This window comes from Schistocerca nitens, chromosome 8 (assembly GCF_023898315.1).
Source record: "Schistocerca nitens isolate TAMUIC-IGC-003100 chromosome 8, iqSchNite1.1, whole genome shotgun sequence".
Classification (NCBI taxonomy): domain Eukaryota; kingdom Metazoa; phylum Arthropoda; class Insecta; order Orthoptera; family Acrididae; genus Schistocerca; species Schistocerca nitens.
The window spans coordinates 347,276,364-347,300,240 of record NC_064621.1 but is presented as its reverse complement, the minus strand read 5'-3'; the positions used below and the strand labels follow the sequence as shown (position 1 = coordinate 347,300,240).

At 42.9% G+C, this 23,877-nt stretch overlaps 1 protein-coding gene across 1 annotated transcript in view; it reads left to right on the top strand.

Annotated features, from left to right (window-relative positions):
* Positions 1-5,041: 5,041 nt before the first annotated feature.
* Positions 5,042-23,877, top strand: part of LOC126198541 (solute carrier family 2, facilitated glucose transporter member 1-like) — a 556,822-nt gene continuing 537,986 nt past the window's right edge. The window contains exon 1 of the mRNA XM_049934943.1: positions 5,042-5,155. The gene's annotated coding sequence lies outside the window, so the exon portion shown is untranslated. The remainder of the gene's footprint in view (positions 5,156-23,877) is intronic.

The window sequence follows — 23,877 nt, the reverse complement described above, 5'->3', positions numbered from 1 at the left end:
GTTTTATTTACACCGGGCGCGTTTGGCTTTATTTTAAAGCACTTTAATCAGTCAAAGGAAGTGGAGGGAAGGTATCAGTCAAGAAGATGTGTAAAAATCGAATTTTTGGGCCAAACAGTTTTTATGGAATCGAATGATAAGTGTGTCAAAGCAGTCGGAAACACCATGTGTCAGCACAGGCGAGCAGTGCCGTGACAAAAACCGCGCATAGCGCGGAATGCGGGTGCACGTCTCTGTAGCAGCGAAAGGGTTAATGCGGCCGTGGTGGCTTTACTTCATAAACTGCGCGCTCCCCCCTAAACGTAAGCTTGCGAAGTATACTATACTATGGCGCTGCTTCTCTTGGCGCGTGCGTCATGTGCAACTGGCAACGCAGCAATCTCCCGCGTCTGGGCGGGCATGCGCGAGCCGCCAAGATAAAAGAATTCAACTATAGACGACTGGAAAATCTTGGTGTGGTCAGATGAGTCCCGATTTTAGTTGGTACGAGCTGATGGTAGAGTTAGAGTGCTGCGCGGGCCCCACGAAGCCATGAACCCAAGTTGTCACAACAAGGCACCTTGCAAGTTGGTAGTGGCTTGTAATGGTATGGGTTGTGTTTACATGAAATGGACTGGTTTCTCTAGTCCAACTTATCCGATCATTGACAGGAAATCGTTATGTTCGGCTACTTGGAGACGATTTGCAGCCGTTCATGGATTTCATGTTTTCAAACAACAACGGAATTTTTATGGATGGCAGTGAGCCATGTCACCGTGCCACAATCGTTCACGACTGGTTTGAAGAACATTCTGGACAATTCGAGCTAATGATTTGGCCATCCAGACCGTCCGACATGAATCCCGTCGTGCATTTATGAGACATGATCGAGACGTAAGTTCGCGCACAAAATTCTACACCGGCAACACTTTCGCAATTATAGATGGCTATAGAGGCATCATGGCTTCATATTTCTGCAGGAGACTTCCAACGACTTGTTGAGTCCATGCTGCGTCGAGTTGCTGCACTATGCCCGGCAAAAGGAGGGCCGACACGATGTTAGGAGATGTCCCATGACTTTTGTCAACTCACTGTAATAACGCCAGTTTGTTTCGCAATGCACTCTGCTACAAAAAGTTGTTTTATTTTGTAGTATATAATAGAGCTACCGTAAATGGGGCAACTTGAGCCTAAAGAGAGAATACAAATGAATTATACGCAGGGATTTGGAAGTACTCTCTACCATCCTTGACTGACAGGGTGGCTATACCAATCACCGCTACTTGCGGAGTGAAGGGAATAGTAATGAAAACGACAAGTCCTGGTCTCAGAAAGTCTGGTGAAGAAGAAAGACAAAAGTTGGAGGGAAAATCAGACTGTTAGATTCTTCGGTGGTCGCTCCGAAACTACTCCTGTCTCCACTTCACATAAAACTTAGCGTTATGAAACAATCAATTAAAGCCTTACCGAAAGACGGTGACACTCCAAAGTATATGGTAAGTACCTTCCAGAAGCTAAGCTGAAAGAACGACCCTCCGTCGGTGCTGGCATTGAGAAACTAATGACAGACGAAATATCTGAAGATAGAACGAAATAAATTGAAAGGTCAGCTTGGATATCCATTAAAGAAGTTGCCAATAACTTTCTTTGCAATTGCTAAGACTGTAATTAAGAGAAATAGTAAGAGACCTGCTGGACAACTTCAAAGCTTGGGGTACCTCGACGAGCTTGAAGCTGCACTTCGTGGATTCCCACATCAAGTATTTTCCAGGTGCTACGAGTGAGAAGGAGACATGAAAGAAATGGAATTGATTACCAGGGTCGATGGGATGTCAGTGTGATAGGTGACCATTGCTAGATTGTACACAGGGATTGTCCTCAGGCTGTGCACAAAAGAAGAAGTTCGAAACGGAACTTAAGGGAAGAGATCTGTGCCGTTGTATTAGCACTGAAGAACATTATACTTCATTTTAGTGTTAGGTGTGTCTTATTTTAACATGCTTTTTTAATAATTTTGTATTTTGAAACTATGCATTTTGTACGAATTTTCTGTATGTTCATCATCACTTTATGGAAAAGTCTTAGTTAGTAGACGGAAACCTTCAGCATATCAAAAACAATAAGAACAACTAAAAAATGCAAGTAACAGGAAAACGTGGTGCCGAAACCACAAAACCTGGACTGGGGAGAACTATTGGTCTCTGTTTGGTCGGATCCTTCTTGTTTCACGCTATTTATAATGTCTAGCCGAGTTTATGTCATAAGAGCGAAACATGGAGGGTGTTCGGTGATGATTAAGGCAGACATAGTCCATGGACCCCATGGTTGCTCTGTGAGATCGCATTACTGCCAAGGACTATGCGACGCTTTTAGCTGATCAGGTCCATCTCATGGCACAATGTTTCTTCCCAATGGTGAAGCTGTGTTCCAAGACGACAGGACCCCTTTTCTCACATCTCGAGTCCTCAAGGAGTGGTTTTGTGAGCACATGAATGAATTGCCGCATCTCCCCTGCCCGCCATAGTTACCAGATCACATTTCCGATTGGTACCCACTTCCGTCATCGTTACGTGAACTTGCCACCATTTTGCAGGAACAGTGGTGTAAGATTGTCTTGAAAACCATGAAGGACATGTATCTATCCATTCCGAGACGACTGGAGACTGCTTTGAATGCAAACGCTTTCCCTGCACCGTATTAGGCATGGTAATGTGTGGTATTTCTGGTGTTTCCATATATTTGTCCACCCACTATCTAAATTTGTAGGCCTGTATTATTCGCCATTGTTATTAATAATAAGCTGACGTTTGAGAACGGTGTCAACAACTGTAATACTAACGGTTCGTTCTTAGCGCAAAATGTAAAGAAACAGCGTTATCCGGAAGTCGCGTAATGTGCGGTCCACACTGAGGTGATATCATATACGATACGATTAGTTGTAATAAAGTTTGCGCGACGCCATGCTTATCGGTGGGACACTCGCGTTCCCACTGGAGCGATACGATGTGCGATGCGATACGCGATGCGACATGTGTGACGACAAACAACGTGACAGACCGAATCAAGTTTCTGGTTCAATCGCAATAATGAGCTTTTCTGAAGAGGACGTCATCGTGGCTTACCAATATTTAAAAGGAAGTACTGAGTGTACACATTCAACGTTATTACACTACTGGCCATTAAAATTGCTGCACCACGAAGATGACGTGCCACAGACGCGAAATTTAACAGACAGAAACAAGATGCTGTGATATGCAAATGATTAGCTTTTCAGAGCATTCACACAAGGTTGGCGCCGGTGGCGACACCTACAACGTGCTGACATGAGGAAAGTTTCCAACCGATTTCTCATACACAAACAGCACTTGACCGGCGTTGCCCGGGGAAACGTTGTTGTGATGCCTCGTGTAAGGAGGAGAAATGCATACCATCGCGTTTCCGACTTTGATAAATGTCGGATTCTAGCCTATCGCGATTGCGGTTTATCGTATCGCGACATTGCTGTTCGCGTTGGTCGAGATCCAATGACTGTTAGCAGAATATGGAATCGGTGGGTTCAGGAAGGTAATACGGAACGCCGTGCTGGATCCCAACGGCCTCGTAGCAGTCGAGATGACAGGCATATTATCCGCATGGCTGTAACAGATCGTGCAGCCACGTCTCGATCCCTGAGTCAACAGATGGGCACGTTAGCAAGACAACAACCATCTGCACGAACAGTGCGACGACTTTTGTAGCAGCATGGACTATCAGTTCGGAGACCACGTCTGCGGTTACCCTTGACGCTGCATCACAGACAGGAGCGGCTGCGATGGTGTACTCAACGACGAAACTGGGTGCACTAATGGCAAAACGTCATTTTTCCGGATGTATCCAGGTTCTAAAAAATGGTTCAAATGGCTCTGAGCACTATGGGACTCAACATCTATGGTCATCAGTCCCCTAGAACTTAGAACTACTTAAACCTAACTAACCTAAGGACAGCACACAACACCCAGTCATCACGAGGCAGAGAAAATCCCTGACCCCGCCGGGAATCGGACCCGGGAACCCGGGCGTGGGAAGCGAGAACGCTACCGCACAACCACGAGCTGCGGACGGGTTATCCAGGTTCTGTTTACAGCATCATGATGGTCGCATCCGTGTTTGGCGACATCGCGGTGAACGCACATTGGAAGCGTGTATTCGTCATGGCCATACTGGTGTATCACCTGGCGTGATGGTACGGGGTGCCTTTGGTTACACGTCTCGGTCGCCTCTTGTTCGCATTGACGGCACTTTGAACAGTGGACGTTACATTTCAGATGTGTTACGACCCGTGGCTCTACCCTTCCTTCGATCCCTGCGAAACCCTACATTTCAGCAGGATAATGCACAACCGCATGTTGCAGGTCCTGTACGGGCCTTTCTGGATACAGAAAATGTTCGACTGCTGCCCTGGCCAGCACATTCTCCAGATCTCTCACCAACTGAAAACGTCTGGTCAATGTTGGCCAAACAACTAGCTCGTCACAATATGCCAGTCACTACTCTTGATGAACTGTGGTATCGTGTTGAAGCTGCTTGGGCAGCTGTACCTGTACACGCCATCCAAGCTCTGTTTGACTCAATACCCAGGCGTATCAAGGCCGTTATTACGGCCAGAGGTGGTTGTTCTGGGTACTGATTTCTCAGGATCTATGCACCAAAATTGCGTGAAAATGTAATCACATGTCAGTTCTTGTATAATATATTTGTCCAATGAATTCCCGTTCATCATCTGCATTCATTCTTGGTGTAGCAATTTTAATGGCCAGTAGTGTAGTATCGTGTGTAGTACCGCATGTCGTATCATCTCAGTGTGAACCGCGCCGAACAGTCGCAGTTTAATGCTGGCTATATGCGGAGTACGCAGTGCTCCCTCAGTAGATGCTCCCGCTCGGTGGTCGCTGTCAATGGGACACTGTGTTTATGGAGCACACGAGAAGGCAGGGGTGTGGCGTGCAGATCACGAGTGCAGCTCGGCGCGTGGGAGCCGCAGGGTCCCAAAATACCCGCCGTTTGGCACCGGGGACCGGGGTCGCGGCGCAGGGCCCTAGCCGTGGCCAGTGCCTGCGCGATCCTCTCTGCAGACGCGTCCGCCCGCAACTTCGCGTTCTTCCGCAGCCACACTGATCCGACTCACCGAGTTTGACAGGTAAGTAGCTGACGCGGCGCTGCTCGCTCGTCTCGCACTCCCGCTGCGACCTCCTGTGGAACCCGCCGCCAGCGTCCGCTACCAGTGCCTTAAAGGCAACTTCTGGTAGAGTGGCACGAAACTTGGGTGAAGTTTAGAATATATTTTCTTACAAGGACTGTTTTTATTAAAATAGGGCTTTTACCATTTTGTTATACATACATATGTGTATGAAATTCTTTTATATCTCAAACAAATTAAAAATGGCGACTGCAGAACCTGTCCTGGTTTGCGCGATGCGTTGTAAGGATCCGTGGCTATTTCTATAACCGATATAAACTGAAAATTCTTAAACTAGAATGAATTTGGGGGGGGGGGGGAATCATGGCGGAATGTTGCAAAATACTTCGAAAAAAACTGGAGCTACTTGAAAAACATTTCAGTCTCTTGGCATGCTTTTCTAAGTTCAAATCCTTAAAAAAAAATAAAATTCGAATAAAAAAAAAGCCCTCACTAAGAGCCCCTAAATTAAAATATATATATTTTTTTTTCAAATCGAATTACTCTGTTAATCTATCGAGATTCTAGAGCGCTTCGCCCACTAAAAAGGCTTCGAAAAAAATGCGTTTAAAGTTTTCAGTAACAAAAAGAAGACGTTGTTTCAAAACTTGCGCTCAGTCTGCGATAGAGGCATTCTTCCTGTTCCCCAAACATGCCCCAGTTCTGAATCTGGTGTTGTATTCGTTCAAACCGGCATCTTTTAACAAATTGAGACATTCCTGGTTCTGTGGCGGGCACGTGTTTCCGTTAGATAACTCAGCGAAGGTTTTTCTGTTAGTCTCTGCGACGATTCTTAACGCTTGTAAATAATAGATTCCAGCTATCAGTCGTCCTTCTTAAATATTATTGGCAGATTTGGATTTCAGCTAGAAACTAGCCATTTCAATATACTACTGTTTTTGATCAATGCATGTAATGCCTGTTGGTCGGGCTTCATCCACAGTTCATTGAATACTACTAGTATTCAACTGTGGATGAAGCCCGACCAACAGGCATTACATGCATTGATCAAAAACGATAGTGCATTGAGAATGGCTAGTTCCTAGCTGAAATCTAGATCTGCCTAAAAAAAATTTAAAAAGGGCGACTGATAGCTGAAATCTATTATTTACAAGTCGCTGCGTGCAACAGCCTTCTGAATGGAAGGTAACCTGATGATTCTTAACGGGTTCATTATCTTCAGAATAGATGAATAACCTACGTTGAACATGCCTGCAGCTATATATGCTCCTATTTCAACAGTTTTTGCCCCACAGTCATGGCATGCGAGTTCCAAAGACACGTGTTCAAGCTCCTGTTGTCATTTTGCGTATTGGCACCGGTACTTCTTTTAAAGAAATCTTCATTCTACAGAAATTTGTACACTAGTCTTATTTTTTCTTGAACTAATTCATCTAAATACCCTGACTAAACAGTTAGCATAACATAAGCTATTTGCTCTTTGGGTTCCAGAACTGCTTTCTGATAACCGCAAACCTCAAGGAATGGCCGCTTCTCTGGACTTCTTTTTTCGTTACGGTACGGAAGACAAGGCCTACTGAATGGAATATTCACCAGTGACGAGACTTGGGTTTCCTATGCTAACCCGGAGACGAAACATCAATGGCTTAAAGCACGCATTTTCTCGCTGTTCCAATTCCGGAGTTATGCCACTGTTGAGCACATACTGTTTTGTCATATTTACTCTCGCTTTCGCTTTACCTTTATCTTCAGGCAGTACATGGAAGAGTCAGTTCTGAAAAATTTTAGTCAGATTAAGTTTCATCTAACAACCTCTTGTGAAATAAGGAAAATTATTAAATCTTTGAAAAATATATGTTCTGTTGGAGTAGATGACATCTCTAACAAGTTATTAAAACAATATGGAGCAATTACAGCTGTTGTTTTGAGTCACATATGTAATGTATCACTGACTCAGGGTATTTTTCCAGACAGGTTAAAATATGCCATTGTCTGGCCTCTCTACAAAAAGGGGGAAACCACAGATGTCAATAATAACCGGCCAGTATCCTTGCTTACAGCATTTTCAAAAATCTTTGAGAAAGTAATGTACTCAAGAGTGGTTAGCCATCTCAACATAAATGGGATACTTAGTAAATCACAGTTCGGATTTCAGAACTGCTGTTCCACTGAGACAGCAATATACAATTTCATTGTCCACATAATATTCTTTAAATAGTAAAATGTCACCGGTAGGAATATTCTGTGACTTATCCAAAGCATTTGATTGTGTGAACGATGACATTATGTTAGAGAAATTACAATTCTATGCTATAAATGGAACAGCGTATGAGTGGTTTGAGTCATATCTACAGAACAGGAAGCAAAACGTCTCTTTATATGCTTCAAGTGATTCAAAGGAGTTTGCCACTTCATCTAACTGGGGTGAAATTACATTAGGCGTTCCACAAGATTCGATCATGGGTCCCCTTCTGTTCTTGATATATGTGAATGACCTCTCTTCTTACGTGAAACAAGATGCTGAACTGACGCTCTTTTCTGATGATATAATCATGATTATTAATCCAGTAAAAGAAAGTCCGATAGAAAATGATACAAATAAGGTCTTTGGAGAAGTTATTAATTGGTTTTCTGCGAATGAGCTTGCTCTGAACTTTGAAAAAACACAGTACATCCAATTTTCTGCTGCAAAAAGTATAATTCCTTCAATAAACATAGCACATCAAAAGAAGTCAGTAGCCAGGATAGAGCATACAAAGTTTTTGGTTGTACATATAGATGAAAATCTTAATTGGAAAAGTCATATTTTGGATCTCCTAAAGCGACTATGTTCAGCAACTTTTGCAATCAGATTAATTGCCAATTTTGAGGATGTAGAAATTAGTAAGATAACATACTTTGCATACTTCCACTCTCTGATGTCATACGGAATAATATTCTGGGACAACTCAACACTTAGGCAAAAGGTATTCACTGTGCAAAAGAAAGTGGTTAGAATAATGTGTGGGGTTCATAGTCGCACATCTTGTAGGCATTTTTTTAAAAGGTTAGGAATTCTTACAACTGCTTCACAGTACATTTACTCAGTAATGAAATTTTTTCTGAACAATATGGACCAGCTTAAAATCAACAGCGACATTCATGATTACAATACCAGAAAAAAGAAAGACCTACACTATCCTTTACTTACCCTATCTTTGGCACAGAAAGGGGTAAAATATGCTGCTATAAAGCTTTTTGCCGGCGGTGTGGCCGAGCGGTTCTAGGCGCTACAGTCTGGAACCGCGCGACCGCTACGGTCGCAGGTTCGAATCCTGCCTCGGGCGTGGATGTGTGTGATGTCCTTAGGTCAGTTAGGTTTAAGTAGTTCTAAGTTCTAGTAGACTGATGACCTTAGAAGTTAAATCCCATAACGCTCAGAGTCATTTTGAACCAAAACTTTTTGATAAATTATCAGATGAAATAAAATGTCTGACAGACAGCAGTAATAGTATTAAAAAAATTGAAATCATACCTCCTTGACAACTCCTTCTATACCATAGATGAATTCTTGAATATGAGTAAATGGTTCAAATGGCTCTGAGCACTATGGGACTCAACATCTTAGGTCATAAGTCCCCTAGAACTTATAACTACTTAAACCTAACTAACCTAAGGACATCACACACACCCATGCCCGAGGCAGGATTCGAACCTGCGACCGTAGCAGTCCCGCGTTTCCGGACTGCAGCGCCAGAACCGCTAGACCACCGCGGCCGGCTATGAGTAAATAAATCTGGAGATATAATATATACATTTTGTGCCATTTAAGGGAACTGGATAGATAATAGAAATATTTAGGTATAACACTATAATGTAAAAGAAAACCTTGTTTCCTGAGCGCATTTTTTGTGCATTTGACACGTGCCACATCATAACGGTTTTTCCGTGCTATTGATCAATGGAACACGTAGCTAACTAACTTCCTATATCCCTTCAGTATGTATTGGGTTGGTGCATAAGTTCGTAACGTTTTTCCATAAGTTTAATAAACACAACAGATACACGTAACAGAGACTTCAGTATTCAATAATATGTTCTCCATTTTTTTTTTTAACAGATTGCCAACATTTGGCTAACTTTTCGATTCTGTGACTGTAGAAATCACATTGTTTTGAGGCGAAGAACTCTTCGGTCTATGTTCGGAGCGCATTTTGACACGGGAAGTTGCTTGAAGGATGTTCGATAGATCCGGAAAAGGACGCAAGATCAAGTGAATAAGGGTGGTGTTTTTCGTCAGTCTTGCAGAATGCGGTGGGAGTTCTCGTGGAGTAGCATCATTTCACTCAGTCTTCCTGGTCACTGTTCTTGGACTGCGTTTGCAAGACGTCTCAGTTGTTGACAATAAATGTAGGTAGTTGTGGTTACGCCTCGGAGAAGCAATTCGTAGTACACCACACCCTCGCTTTTCCACCGGATGCACAACATTATCTTTTACGGATCCGCGCAGGTCTTTGTACGACGAGTTGCTGTTTTGTTTTGGCTCAACCATTCCTTTCTTTTCCTTATTTTACCATTTATTGCCGTCAGTAATAATACAGGATAGAAATGGTGTGTGCTGTTCACGAGCCAATTGATGACGAACAAGCAGAGGTTTACATATGGCTACCCATTGATTTTTGTGATTTTGACTTGGAGCGTGAGGCACCCATGCTTTCGATTTTTGAACCTTCTCAACTGCTAGCAAATGTCGCCCGACGGTGGAATGATCACAGTTCATCACATCTGCCAGTTCTCGAGTACACTGGTGTTGATCATAGTGGATTAATGCGTTTAAACGATCTTCATCAAACACCGAAGGTGGTCTTCCTGAATGTGGAGAGTCACTAATGTCGAAACGTTCCTCCTTGAAACGAGAAAACCATTTTCTTGCCGTGCTCTGTCCAATGGCATTATCCTCATATATGTTGAAAATGTTTCTGGCGGCATCCACTGCTGCCACCCCTCTATTGATCTCAAACATAAAAATGTGCTGGAAATTGGAACTCCATTTTCTGACGCTAACAGCTCCATTCACTATCTCCAAATGACAATATGCAAACTCAAATCGCAACAGTGAACTACAAACAAAAATGACAATCGATGAAAAAAATCTCCTAGCAACCAGAATACCAATATCCAAAACAAAAACGCTACGAACTTACGCACCAGCCTAATATATTATGAATTACGCGACTGTGTGAAGTTGCAGGCAGCTAAGGCTTACCTGTAGCCAAGAAAAACCACATGTACTTAGCACCTGCTATTATTGTGTTGATGGGAAATCACACACTTTCGATATATTTGGCACATAGGTGATGAAAAAAGGAGCATGGGGGAATAATCGCAAAAGAATTAATTTTATGTCGCAAGTAATTAAAGGATGATAAGAGGATTAGGTGTTAACGTTCTATCGCTGGCGAAGACATTACTGTATTTGAGTTAGGGTAGTTACAGAAACTAGGGAGTCCGATATGTGAAATTTCAAACGGATGCACTTCAAGTAGATTAAATGAAAGAGAGAGATAAAAATTCGCATTCTGTAGCGCATCAAAAACTATAATAATATCTTAATGTCATTTCTACCTAGGTGCGTAATTCGCTAGCAGTTCCTTCTTCATGACCCATATTTAAGGGTGTTATACTATCTTCTGTGTAGCGATGACATCTTAGAGATGTAATGTAGATCCTCAACTGTGCTAATCTGCTTAATTCAGTTGCAGAAAAGTAGCAAGTACTGTAACAGGCTCTTGCAGTTTGCAGCAGCCGAATTCGTTCATGAATCGCTAGGCTCAGTGGCTTGGTCTTCACACAATTCTTTGGCAATGACGTCTGACAGACAAGGAGATCTGTTACCGACCCATACGCCCATGACTGTGTTCATTTACCAATCTTAGTCTGATACGTAGACTATCCAGATTTATGTCATAGCCCGCGGTTTGGAGCAATAAACCTCACAGACAGTACACCAGAAACACTTTTAGTTAAATCGCTATACCGCCCCTCTCCATTTCATCAGCTGCAGAACTGAAAACAGCAGCATAAAACCTGAAAAATTAAATGTGACTGATGCACTGACACAGACACGGCGTCAACGTACAGTTATCGGTTCCCACAGATGCTTCTGATGGCTCTTTCCACTTCATTTATGTGATTCAGTGTCCTTGTGAGTACATTTGACGTGATTTTAATATAGTCATTTGTAAAACGTTTAGCCGGTTGGCAACGTACCCCGACTTGCAGTCAGGTTCTTCTGCCGTGGTTAGAGGCCACACCCAGTTGAATGTTTATTATCTGCGAATACCCACAATAATACTTACTTTGCGGTTAAAGGTTGAGTTGCAACATTCCTGTATTACTATATTTGCCCTAATTATAATTATTACTTTTTAAGTCGCTCTTGTTCGGGACGGAGTGTCACTGAATTGCCTCGAATGTCCAAGGAAGAAAGATGCGTTTTCGACATTTTCCAGGACTAAAGAGGTGGAAATGCTCTTCTTCCTGGTTTCCTGCACAATTACACGTACATCCTGTTCCTCTCGTATCATTAGCTTATGTCTGTCTCATTCCTGTTTCCAGTAAGAACGATCACGTCTGTTATTATCGAAAGCTGCCGTAATGAGACATCAAGGACGTTGGTGAATACTCTATCAGTCGGAATATTCATGGTCTGATTTTTGATTGTCTATCAGATGCGACGTAGGTAATGTACAGTATAAAATCAGATAATCTATCATCTCAATATAGTGGGTGTAATGGGTATAAATGTAGATATTTTATATATGTTATCTTAATATGTAATCACATCAGTGTGTTGCTATTTTTTTTTTCTGTGTCACAAACTTGACGATCTGGTGTTTTCTGCACGGTCGTAAGTACACCACTACATGGACTACGCCTGTCAGTATGGCTTACGATTTGCTCTCACGCGTCCACAGTTCAACAACTGACCTGCTGTACAAGGGAAAATAAGCAACCTAAAAACGTGCGATTTGTAATAGCTATAATAATTAGTGGGAAAAATGACTGATTTAATGTTGTGACAGAACGCCTTCCTCATTCACCAACAGAATTATCTTCACTTGTACCTGTTACACCCTGTTTTTATAAGTACAAAATGCAACGCTTGTTACATTTACAACTACATCTATACCTATACTCTTCCAGTGTGGCGGAGGGTACCTTTGGTACTATTATCTTTCTCACCTTTTCTGTTCCATTCGCGACTGGTGCGTGGGATGAACGGTTGTCGATAAATTTATGTATGAATTCCTAATTTCTCTTTTTTTCTCGTTGTAGTCATTTCACGAGAAATATGTGGCACACACTAAGATTTTGACCAGCTCTTCTTCTAACGTACGCCTTCGAAATTTCAACAGCACCCGTTTCAATGATACACATAATCTCTGTTGCAGCGACTACCATTTGAGTTAACCCTACCTGATAAGAGCCCAAGATGAACGAATAACATTCAAGAACCGGTCGAATAGATGATTTTAGAGCAACTTCATTTGTGGATGAGTTACTTTCCTTAAGATTGTTCCTAAGAATCTCAGCCTGGCATTTGCTTCTCTTACAGTTTGTTTTATGAGGTCATTCCACTTTAGGTCACTCCTAAGTATATTAGGTTGTTACTGTATCCAATGACATTTTTACAATAGCGAATTCGAACTGTAATGAATTTCTTCATCTATTTACACGCAAAATTTTACACCTGCTTACATCCAGGATCAACTCTAAGTCCACCCTTCAATCATCGATCCTTTGCAGGTCTTTTCTGCTTTCGCTATAGTTTTGAAGTGTTGAAATCTTCCTACAGACAACAGCTAGTCTGCAAAGAGCCTCATAGAGTTTGCGACATTGAGAAGTGCAGCACGTTAACTTAACTTTTTGTTGAACTATCGTACATTTGATAAACGAACTATATGGCTAACATTTAATCGTGTGAAATATGTCGCGTCAACTTGTGACAGGACTTCTTTTAACTTTCTAGTGTTACATAATTTTTTCACAGAAAATTCAACGAAATCCGTTTCAGTAATTAGGATAGACAACTTTAACTTGCAGAACGTATCAATGAGATGACTGGCTATGTTATATTAAAATTTGATGATAGTCCTCTACCTTCTTAGTCAGCGGAACGTAAATTGCGACGTCCGTTTCCAAAAAACAGAAATTTAGGCCGAGTGCAAGGTTACTTCAGATCTCTGACGTACCACACGTGCTAAAGTGATTTATAACATTTCAATATCCTAAGTTGTGGATGTGGGTAAAAGACTTGCGACTGAGGATGCGCTTAAAGTGACGGAGGGATATAATTTGCCTCGTCCACACACACCTGTTGCTGTCGGGAAGCAAGGGCAGGCGAAGAGCACCTTGGGTTGCCTATACCGCTCAGTGCGGGCGCTGCCATCTGAGCAGCTTGTAACCAGTTCAAAATGGTTCAAATGGCTCTGAGCACTATGGGACTCAACTTCTGAGGTCATTAGTCCCCTAAACTTAGAACTAGTTAAACCTAACTAACCTAAGGACATCACACACATCCATGCCCGAGGCAGGATTCGAACCTGCGACCGTAGCGGTCTCGCGGTTCCAGACTGTAGCGCCTAGAACCGCTCGGCCACTTCGGCCGGCTTGTAACCAGTCCAAGCGCTCTACAGGTCGGCCAAGCAAAGTGTGTGCCAAGCACCATCAGTGAGCTTATTTCAATGCTGGAGAGACGACTCAAGGCCGTCTTCGGATGGAAAACAGAGTAATTGGGGGCGCCACTATATTGGTGTTTGGCATTCAGAGTGTGTGATTATTGAGTGACTATTTCTCTGATATTTCGAACGAAAATGACAGACAGTTGTGTTGAATGCAGATGCAGTAACTGGTGGTCGACTGAAAGCGGCGTTAAATTTCAAAGCTGCTAACGTATAGCCAACAAAGGAAGGAAACTAAGCCTATTGGAAGCACAAACATTTAGCTTAAAATCCCCAGCTGGTTCTAAATGATCAATTACAAATGAGCATACTCAACTTTCAAGCTTCCCAAGATGCAATCAAGCAGCCATATGCCAGCAGACCATCACAATGACACATACTGCTACACAGCATTAAAATACAATAGAATTTTATATTCCTTACCTTGCTTAGCTCACAAACCTCAACATTATAACAATTGAGAGGCACCCACTTGCCTTTCTCATACTGTGGCATCAAGCAGTCAGGCCTGCAAGATGGGTGGTTTGCCAAGCGAGTGGATTCTTCCTTAATTTATTGAGCAACATGAATTCTCGTATCTTACTATTTAGTTACAAATTATCCTCCTGCATGAATAATACGCAACGGAAACACGCATCTGACTATCAGTGATTTATAGAACTCTGACTGCACACTACGCACTGGCAATACCACACTTACTTTTTGTCTTTGATTTAACGGCTTTTATATAAATTCGGGACATTATGATAACATACAATTTAATGAAAAAGGCCACCAATCTCTTTCTATTCACTATTTGATTTATTCCTAAACACACAAATTCTACAACCTAGAACAAAATCACAAGAGAAATTCCGCCCAGTGGGCATGGCTTTACTTTAGTGAATCTCTATACTATGGTCTCGTAATCTATTTGCCCCAACAGTGCACTCCCTGGATCGGATGGTGGATCTTTTATTATACCTCACACTTCGCCTCTCACATTCATTCTCACGAAACTTTCCTCCAGATCGAGCGATACAGAAGGAACAAGCATAACCCACAAATCTTTCGAAACTACCTTGCTACTCCCATGCAAAAACACATACCCAAATTACAAGACATACACAACACAACAATATGAAATATTACACAACGAACGGTTACAACTTCATCACTTTCCGCTTTCCCACTTCAATCAATATCCATCCCAGTTTCACACGACACTGCCCCACTTTGTAATTTTACTTTCCTACTGTGAACTCTGGAGATAAACGCACGTCTTCCTGTGCAATGCAAGCCAAGTGGCGTTGCTGGAGAAACGGCCGACTCACCTTGATTCTCTCTCAGAGTTTAAATTTAGCGTCACACGGAATGATATTTCTTAAATACTTCAACTTATGATACACACGCTATTTCTTAAATATTTCAGCTTATTGTACACACGCTATTAATTCCTAAATATTTCAGCTTATTGTACACACGCTAGTATCTCAACTTATAACTACACGTGGTCTCATTGTGACCGTTGGTTTACTACAATCCCCTTAAAATTACCTGCCTCACTTTGTAATTTTCCCCACAAAAGTTCCTAGGAAAGAGAAATGATTAGTTCTAACTACTCTTAAATATTCCACATCCATACCATGCCTCCACACTTTCATTACGGAGCACAACAAAAAACAGGTCTTTACAGCAGAAGGTTCAGCGCCAGAGTGCCGAAAACATGGCCGTATTCCGGTTCTCTCGCACCTCTGTCGAAGTGAGAGAAGCACCTTGCTACCTTATTGGTCAGCCCCATTTCAGACGCTCAAAAGCTCTGGTAACTTCCATCTCTTTGGTCTCACCAAAGGTAGCCAAAGGATCGACTCAAAGATGATCATATATTCCGATTCACTATCTGTGGTTAGCAGACGACCATACATTTATTCATTTCACAGATCTCACCAAACTGGATGTAGGGATTTATTTTGAGGGAGTGCACATGTGATCAATTAAATAAATAAATTGTCATTCTTTCCCACACTGGTATCCGGCTTCGCTGTATTAATTGAAATTGAGTTACTTTTACACAAAAAATGTGTTGTTCTGACAAGAATTTCGTACCTATTTTCAATGTTGGGCGGTACTGTACCCTTTCACAATATAACCCGTAATACTGTAACAGAGTGTATTTTAACACTGTATCATGTTCGATATTACAATTTACACTCTAAAACATGTCTGTTGCACAACATAAGTGACTACTGCTCACTTTGTTCTCAAACAATGTCACGACGTCACAAATTGTAGCATCATAGTCATAAAACCTGGAATACTGCGATATCGTGTGATTTAATTATTTATTGTTTAATCTTGTTTGTAACACCCCACCCGTCACTTATCTGGTTTTGGCGTGTGTTCACCCCAGCTAATTGACTAACAGATCAACAGAGAGTGCAAAACTGCCGCAATATCGGATAATGCAAAGAAAGTAATAAGGCCCTGTGACTCCTGATCGAACTGTGGTGGCAGTGTTGACATTAATTGATTCAGAATTGATCCCTTTTAATTAAAAAGGGTTGCACATTGATGTTATATTCAGCTATTGAACACCAGATGCAAATGTTGAACATAAAATTAATTAAGAAAGTGACTTGGGATTTCAACTACTTTATTGAAAACAAATGCAGTCGATTAGCACAAATTTATTTTAACTCGCGACCTGCAGTCATCACATTACATGACTCTCCTAACAGGCAGTGGGAATAAATTGCGTTTACTTGGAGTAAAGCGCGATAAATCAAAATTAATTCCTATCAACTGACCCAGGCGTAATGCGAAGTGCGAGAAGAATTCTACAATACACGGCCCGTGAATCCCTCGTGGACACTTTGCCGACGTGATCCAACAAATTAATCACTGGCCTAACTCAAGCCGGAGCGGGCACAATATCACCGAATTTAGTGTGGCGGGGCGTCGTCGGTGTGCGGACGTCGGCCGGCCTTGTGGTGCTGCAAGGCTGTGCTCGTCTATTCATTCCTAGCTATCTTGCTCAGTACATAGCTAAATCGTTCCGTTTGCTAAGTCCTAAACTGCAGAGATGCTCACTCTCTCTCAGGCAAGCAGAGTAAAGAACGCCACGTCTGCACTCTAGGCAAGCTGGGAACGGATACCCCTACAGAGACTTCTGCTAGTCCACTCTTCGCCTCAGTTTCCTCTCCAGCAAAATCACTTACACCAATTCCAGAGCAAGTCGTGTTAATTATGCGTCACTTCCCAGTGCTGACCAATGCCTGCTCTGAGAAGTGAACAAATTCCCACAAAATTTCCCTTCCGCTCAACGTCTGCTATTTAGCTCCTCCCAATCTACCCATCAAGGTCAGTATCTGCAAAAAAAAAACCAATTTTTCCGAAATTCCGACTCCCAGGAGAGTACTTCAGATTCCTTGGTCCTACGTTCCCATCAGAGGCCGGTGTGTTTCATTCTGTCGCTCTTCACCTGATTTTCTTCAGACTCTGTGGACCGTGAATTCAGTGTGAAGTTGCTATAGTCACGAACACGCATATTTCGGCCTCTGTTGACTGCTCCACAATAGCTTTGCGCGGCTTTCTCGCATGTTTCACTGAAAATGGGACAACGGACATTTATCAACAGGGTTACAAGTTCTCCGTCTGCTTCCTGGTACACGAGCATGGGGTCAAGCACCCCCTCATGTCACTCATCTTAAGGCAGCTGGAGGCCGCGCCCCGCTACCGCTTTCTCAGAGTTTGAGCCGCCCTAAGCTGCCTATTGTCGCTTCCCTTCGCCACTCCCCAGCCGCACGCCGCCACTCGGCCACGGTCAACTCTAAATACTTCCCTGAGATAAACTAGCCTCCAGTAAATCGACGCATTTCCACAAAGTTTTCATTTTGCGTGAATTACTTTAAAACCATCACCCAACATTAATTATTCCAATACGTCCTCTACAAGATATATTGTGCCTTGTCAGTCATTTTTGTTCAGCCCTACTCTTCACTGAACATGAGTTCGGTGATCTTTAATGACTTCATGTAAGGGGCATAGTTCTTGCCACCTTACATGTTCATTGTGTGAAGTGTAATTTGCAGTGTTAAAAAAACATGTCTGGTACACAAATTCTGTGCAAGTGGGTTGTATCTTTGCATATAATATTTGGCTGCATAACGGATTCTAGCTAACAGTTTCCTGAAGTTAGCCCAATTAACCAGATACTACGAGTATTTAGAAAGAAACAAAAATCAGTAGAATGCAAAAATTTACTGTTATCCAGCCTGAAAAAATTACGTATGACATGTAAGTAGAAAAATAAAAAATAAATTCGAGAAAAAACAAGTAAAGCAATTAACAAAAGCCAAATATTTACCAATTTCCTCACTCGCAAACGAAATTTCTAAAAACAAAAAAAAAAAAAAAAACGAATGCACGGTTTAACCTAAATCAAACTACAGCTTCATTTGTGGAGATCATTTTGTTCCTGAAGAAACGATTCCAGTTTTCCCGATCATTTACAACAGAAAACCAACAAGACAATGTAAACACATCAAAAAAGCTTTTGCATTGCCCCAGTTCCCAGAACTCCAGAAGATAGAAGTAGACTGGGGATATTGTATCACTGACACAGTGCCTTTGGCTGTTCAGAGATGTCACTAAGCCCGCCCAAAGATGTAAACAACCATGCTTCAGCAGCGCCTATTAGACGGAGGGGGTCTGGCAGGCTATCAGTTCCAGTCATTCCACCAGGAAGGAGGTACACGGCTCATGTTGTCTGTACAGTACCACGGTTCGATCGCGTCCGCAATGTTACTTTGTGCTAGGAAGGGCTCTCAACAAGGGAAGTGTCCAGGCGTCTCGGAATGAATCAAAGCGATGTTGTTCGGACATGGAGGAGATACAGAGGGACAGGAACTGTCGATGACATGCCTCGCTCAGGCTGCCCAAGGACAACTATTGCAGACGACGACCGCTACCTACCGATTATGGCTCGGAGGAACCCTGACAGCAACGCCACCATGCTGAATAATGCTTTTTGTGCAGCCACAGAACGTCATGTTAGGACTCGACTGTGCGCAATAGGCTGCTTTATGCGCAACTTCACTCCCGACGTCCTTGGCGAGGTCCATCTTTGCAACCACAACACCATGCAGCGCGGTACAGATGGGCTTAACAACATACCGAATGGACTGCTCAGGATTGGCATCACGTTCTCTTCACTGATGAGTGCCGCATATGCCTTCAACCAGACAACCGTCGGAGATGTGGTTGGAGGCAACCCGGTCAGGCTGAATGACTTAGACACACCGTCAAGCGAGTGCCGAAAGATGGAGGTTCCCTAATGTTTTGGGGTGACATGTTGAGGGGCCGACGTACGCCGCTGGTGCTCGTGGAAGGCGCCTAACGGCTGTACGATTTGTGAATGCCGTCCTCCGACCGATAGTGCAACCATATAGGCAGTATACTGGCGAGGCATTCGTCTTCATGGATGACAATTCGTGCCCCTATCGTACACATTTTGTGAATGACTTGCTTCAGGATATCGACATCGCTCGACTATAGCAGCCAGCATGTTCTCCAGACATAAACCCTATTGAACATGCCTGGGATAGATTGAAAAGGTCTGTTTATGGACGACGTGACCCAACAACCCCTCTGAGAGATCTACGCCGAATCGCCTTTGAGAAGACCAACAATCTGGACCAACAGTGCCTTGATGAATTTGTGGACAGTATGCCACGACGAATACAGGCATGCATCAATGCAAGAGGACGTGCTACCGGGTATTAGAGGTACCGGTATGTAGAGCAATCTGGACCACCATGTCTGAAGGTCTCGCTGTAAGGCGGTAGAATTTGCAATTTGTGGTTTTCATGGGTAATAAAAAGGGCGGAAATAATGTTTATGTTGATCTCTATTCCAGTTTTTTGTACAGGTTCCGGAACTCTCGGAACCGAGGTGATGCAAAACTTTCTTTGATGTGTGTAATTTCATTTGCCAGTCTGTGATAGTTTTTAAAAATTTATGTACGGTATCACAACAAAATAATAAAAACTGAAATAAAATTTATTGCAGGTAAGGTTACTGACACAACAACTCCTTCCTTCACGAAAATGCATGTCTACAATCTGTAAAAATTATTCTACCACCTCTCTGATTCATACTAACGTTCAAGCTATAGGTAGTTTTCTTTAATATTTAGAATGAGGTACAAACTAGGCGACGGTTGGTTTTGTGCGTAATAAAGTCTGCAGAATTGTCTTTTTTCTCAGGTATAAGTAGAGAAACGTTACGTTACATGTCAATGTTTTGCCCATTTGTGTCGGTATGTTGTCTCGTCATTTAGTTAGTCGGATGTGGAAAGTGAAACCTAAACCTGTCTTGTACAGGATAAAGATTTTTGAGAAGTGTGATTAGAAAAATTTTTTGCGAGAAGAAGGAAATTACATATGTAAACAGGACAGAATAGCTGCTAAATTGATCTCGGATTAGCAGTTACTAAACAGTATTAACGCTGGACTAGAAACTAAACCAAGACAGCGTAGCGTAGTATCAGTAAATACTTACTACATTCCTCTCGTTCAGCAGAACTGTTTCTCGGGCTACTCCGACATAATCATGACGGCTGTGGCGTCATACGGCATGACTTGGTTAGTTTCATACAGTAATCTCGACAGTTTATAATGAGCTACGCCGAAAATTTAGAAACGTGCGCACGCAACAGGAAGTGCGGGGCGTGCTGTGGACAACCAAGGCGAAGTTTAGTGCACTACCCCGTGTGAGAGTGACACTAACCAGTTTCTCAGAAATGGCGAGTGGCCGTAAAGGTCGAGTGGTCGACAGCGGGAACAGTACACGCATTCGAAAGGACAAACTGAGGGTAATCTTGAATCTGAAAGCCAAGAATCGTCAACAATGTACAGACAAAGGCACAAATAGCAAACCGAGAGGAAATCTGTGCGGCTGGTCCCGGCGAGGTTCGAGTCCTCCCTCGGGCATAAGTCCCATAAGATTTCACACACATTTGAACATTTTTGAGAGGAAATAAAGAGCAAGCTAGTAGCTGCCCTGAAATATAACGTCGGCTATCGGAAAACTTCGGAAACATCAACACAAGTGAACGAGGAAAGCGCGCACACTTTCCTCCTAACTTGCGCCACCAGAGGGTCTTGCCAACTGGCGCAAAGTCCACGCCGCCTGCGGTGTGGACGCCAAACCGAACAACTATGGATGGCCAGCACTTGTGCGTCCTTCTCGATCTCGATTCCCGAGTACGTCCAGGATACCGAACGAAGAGGTCACAGTGTGCTGAAGTTTTACATCTGAATACCTAGCTCTATAAGTCTGTCAAATGAGCTGCAGTGAGCAAGTGGTTTCAGAGGAGAGCGATTTGCAAAATCAGACACAACCTGCTACTTCTTTACCTTCATTGCCACTTGTTGCTTGGCTGACCCTATACTTCGTCTAACATCGATGTAAATTATTATTATTATTATTCTCCTCCTCCTCCCCCCCCCCTCTCCCCCACCGAGCGAAGTGGCGCACTGGTTAGCACACTGGACTCTCATTCGGGAGGACGACGGTTCAAACCCGTCCGACCATACTGATTTAGGTTTACCGTGATTTCCCTAAATCCCTTCAGGCAAAAGCCGGGATGGTTCCTTTGAAAGGGCAAGGCCGACTCCCTGCCCCGTCCTTCCCTATTCCGATGGGAGTGATGACCTCGCTGTTTGGTCCCCTCCCCCAAATCAAATAACCAACCAGTCTGCTTCTCCTGCCTGCCCCCCCCCCCCCCCACCCCCGGCCTCTCTCTCTCTCTCTCACTCTTTCTCTCTCTCTCTCTCTCTGTATTCTACATACACATCCATACAACAGTTCATGGTCTGACACTTTACATAAGCGTCTCTGCATTAGTTATGCCAGACGTTGTTGTTTCACGTGGTCACACAGGTAATAATAATCCAAAGAAGTGAGGTCGAAGAAATGTCCAACCACGGAACTGCTGCAAAAGACGTATGTTCGCATATGTTCTTCATGGACAAGCGTTTTAAGAGAGCAGTGCAGCCTCGTACCCGTTACCACTACCACGGCCGCATGTACAAAATTTAATCTGTTTTCTCATGACTGAATTTCGTACCATGGTTTAACGAAATTCTTATCAGGTAACTTTCCAATGCTACAACACGCTCAACGTTCAGGAAAGACGAAGAGCAGCATTTAGCACAATGGACTTACATTCGGAAGGATGAAGGTTCAAAACCCCGTCCGAGCATCCAGACCTGTTGTACCTAAACCGCTAAAGGCGAATGCCAATATGTTTCCACTGAAATTAGCACGGCCTATTTCCTTCCCCATTTTCCTCAATCTGAGCTTGTGCCCCATCTCGAATGACTTCGTTGTGGACGGGACGCTGAACTCTAAAATTCATAATCATCTTTAGGATGTTGTAGCTATTCTTACTGTCCGTGTTTGCTAAGAAAAACTGGAGACAAATGACGCTTTATACAAGACACTGTTTTATTAGTTTTATTTTACTCAGACACGTTTCAGCTTTTTCTGAAAATTATCGGTAATACATGTCAACATTTTCTGCAGGTTATATGAATTTTTAGCTTAAAGCTATTTACGTGTACAAATAAGCCACAATTAGATGTCAGATATTACATTAGTTAATATGTACAGTTAAAGACACATGTCACAGATTTGGGCCATTGTACACTTGAGATATCCTCAAATATTTTTGGTCTAGGATACTAATTTAAAGGCCGAGCGGTTCTAGGCGCTACAGTCTGGAGCTGCGCGACCGCTATGGTCGCAGGTTCGAATCCTGCCTCGGGAATGGATGTGTGTGATGTCAGGTTAGTTAGGTTTAAGTAGTTCTAAGTTCTAGGGGGCTGATGACCTCAGCTGTTAAGTCCCATAGTGCTCAGAGCCATTTGAACCATTTGAACTAAATTAAAAGTAAGATGATTATACATTTGTCCATGTACCTCACATGGCACTATCAGCTTTGTACACTGGTAGTTTTATATCTACTGCTAACGGCCTTGCCGCAGTGGTAACATCTGTTCCCCTCAGATCACCTAGGTTAAGCGCAGTCGGGCTTGGCTACCACTTGGATGGGTGGGCCGTTGGGGTCTGCCGAGTGCTGTTGTAAAGCGGTGTGCACTCAGACCTTGTGGGCGTGTTGAGGAGCTACTTGATTAATTGTTCCTGCTCCGAAGATGAAAACTGATAACGGACAAGAGAGCGGTGTGCTGACCACATGCTCCTCCATATCCGCATCATGTCTCGCCTATCGGCTGATGATGACACGGCTGTCGGTCGGTACGGTTAAGTCTTGCAAGGCCTGTTCGGACAGAGTTATATATCTACTATCCATGTCATATGCAAACATATCACTTACTCCCACAAATATCTCGGTAAATGATTCCAACGAGAAAATCTGTTTTTGGTCCATTTTAGACAGTTCGGCAAAACACAAGGTTTTTTTCGCCATTTGTTATGATTTTGTGATGAAATATATCAAATGTGTGTGTAACAGCAAAAAAACACAACAGCGAAATAAATAAATGTTTAACGTATCGTAAACAAGGGAAGCAGGACCACAGCCCAAAACAACCGCAAGTAACACGCTAAATAACGAGCAATTTTCCGTGTGAAATGAACAGAAAAACTGTTAACGTTTCGTTGTTTGCAGATGAAAGGCTGTAGAACACGTCGTAGATATAAAACTACGATACACTTCCTTATTAGCTCTAATTTCTCGGATTTTCTCGTTGTGATCATTTACCGAGAAACTAATACGTTGCCCGACTCTTCCCTGAATTTCAATAGCACAACTCTCAGAGATGCACACCACCTCTCTTGCAGCGTCTGCCACTAAACGACCCCGTTACGAACGAAGTGCAGAATACAATAGGGAAATGAGAGAACAAATGAGAACACATTCTTTTACTGTGAAATAGCAAATCTTGTCATGTAATCTGCTTGCAAGACTCGCTCCCCCACAACAGCAGTACGAAT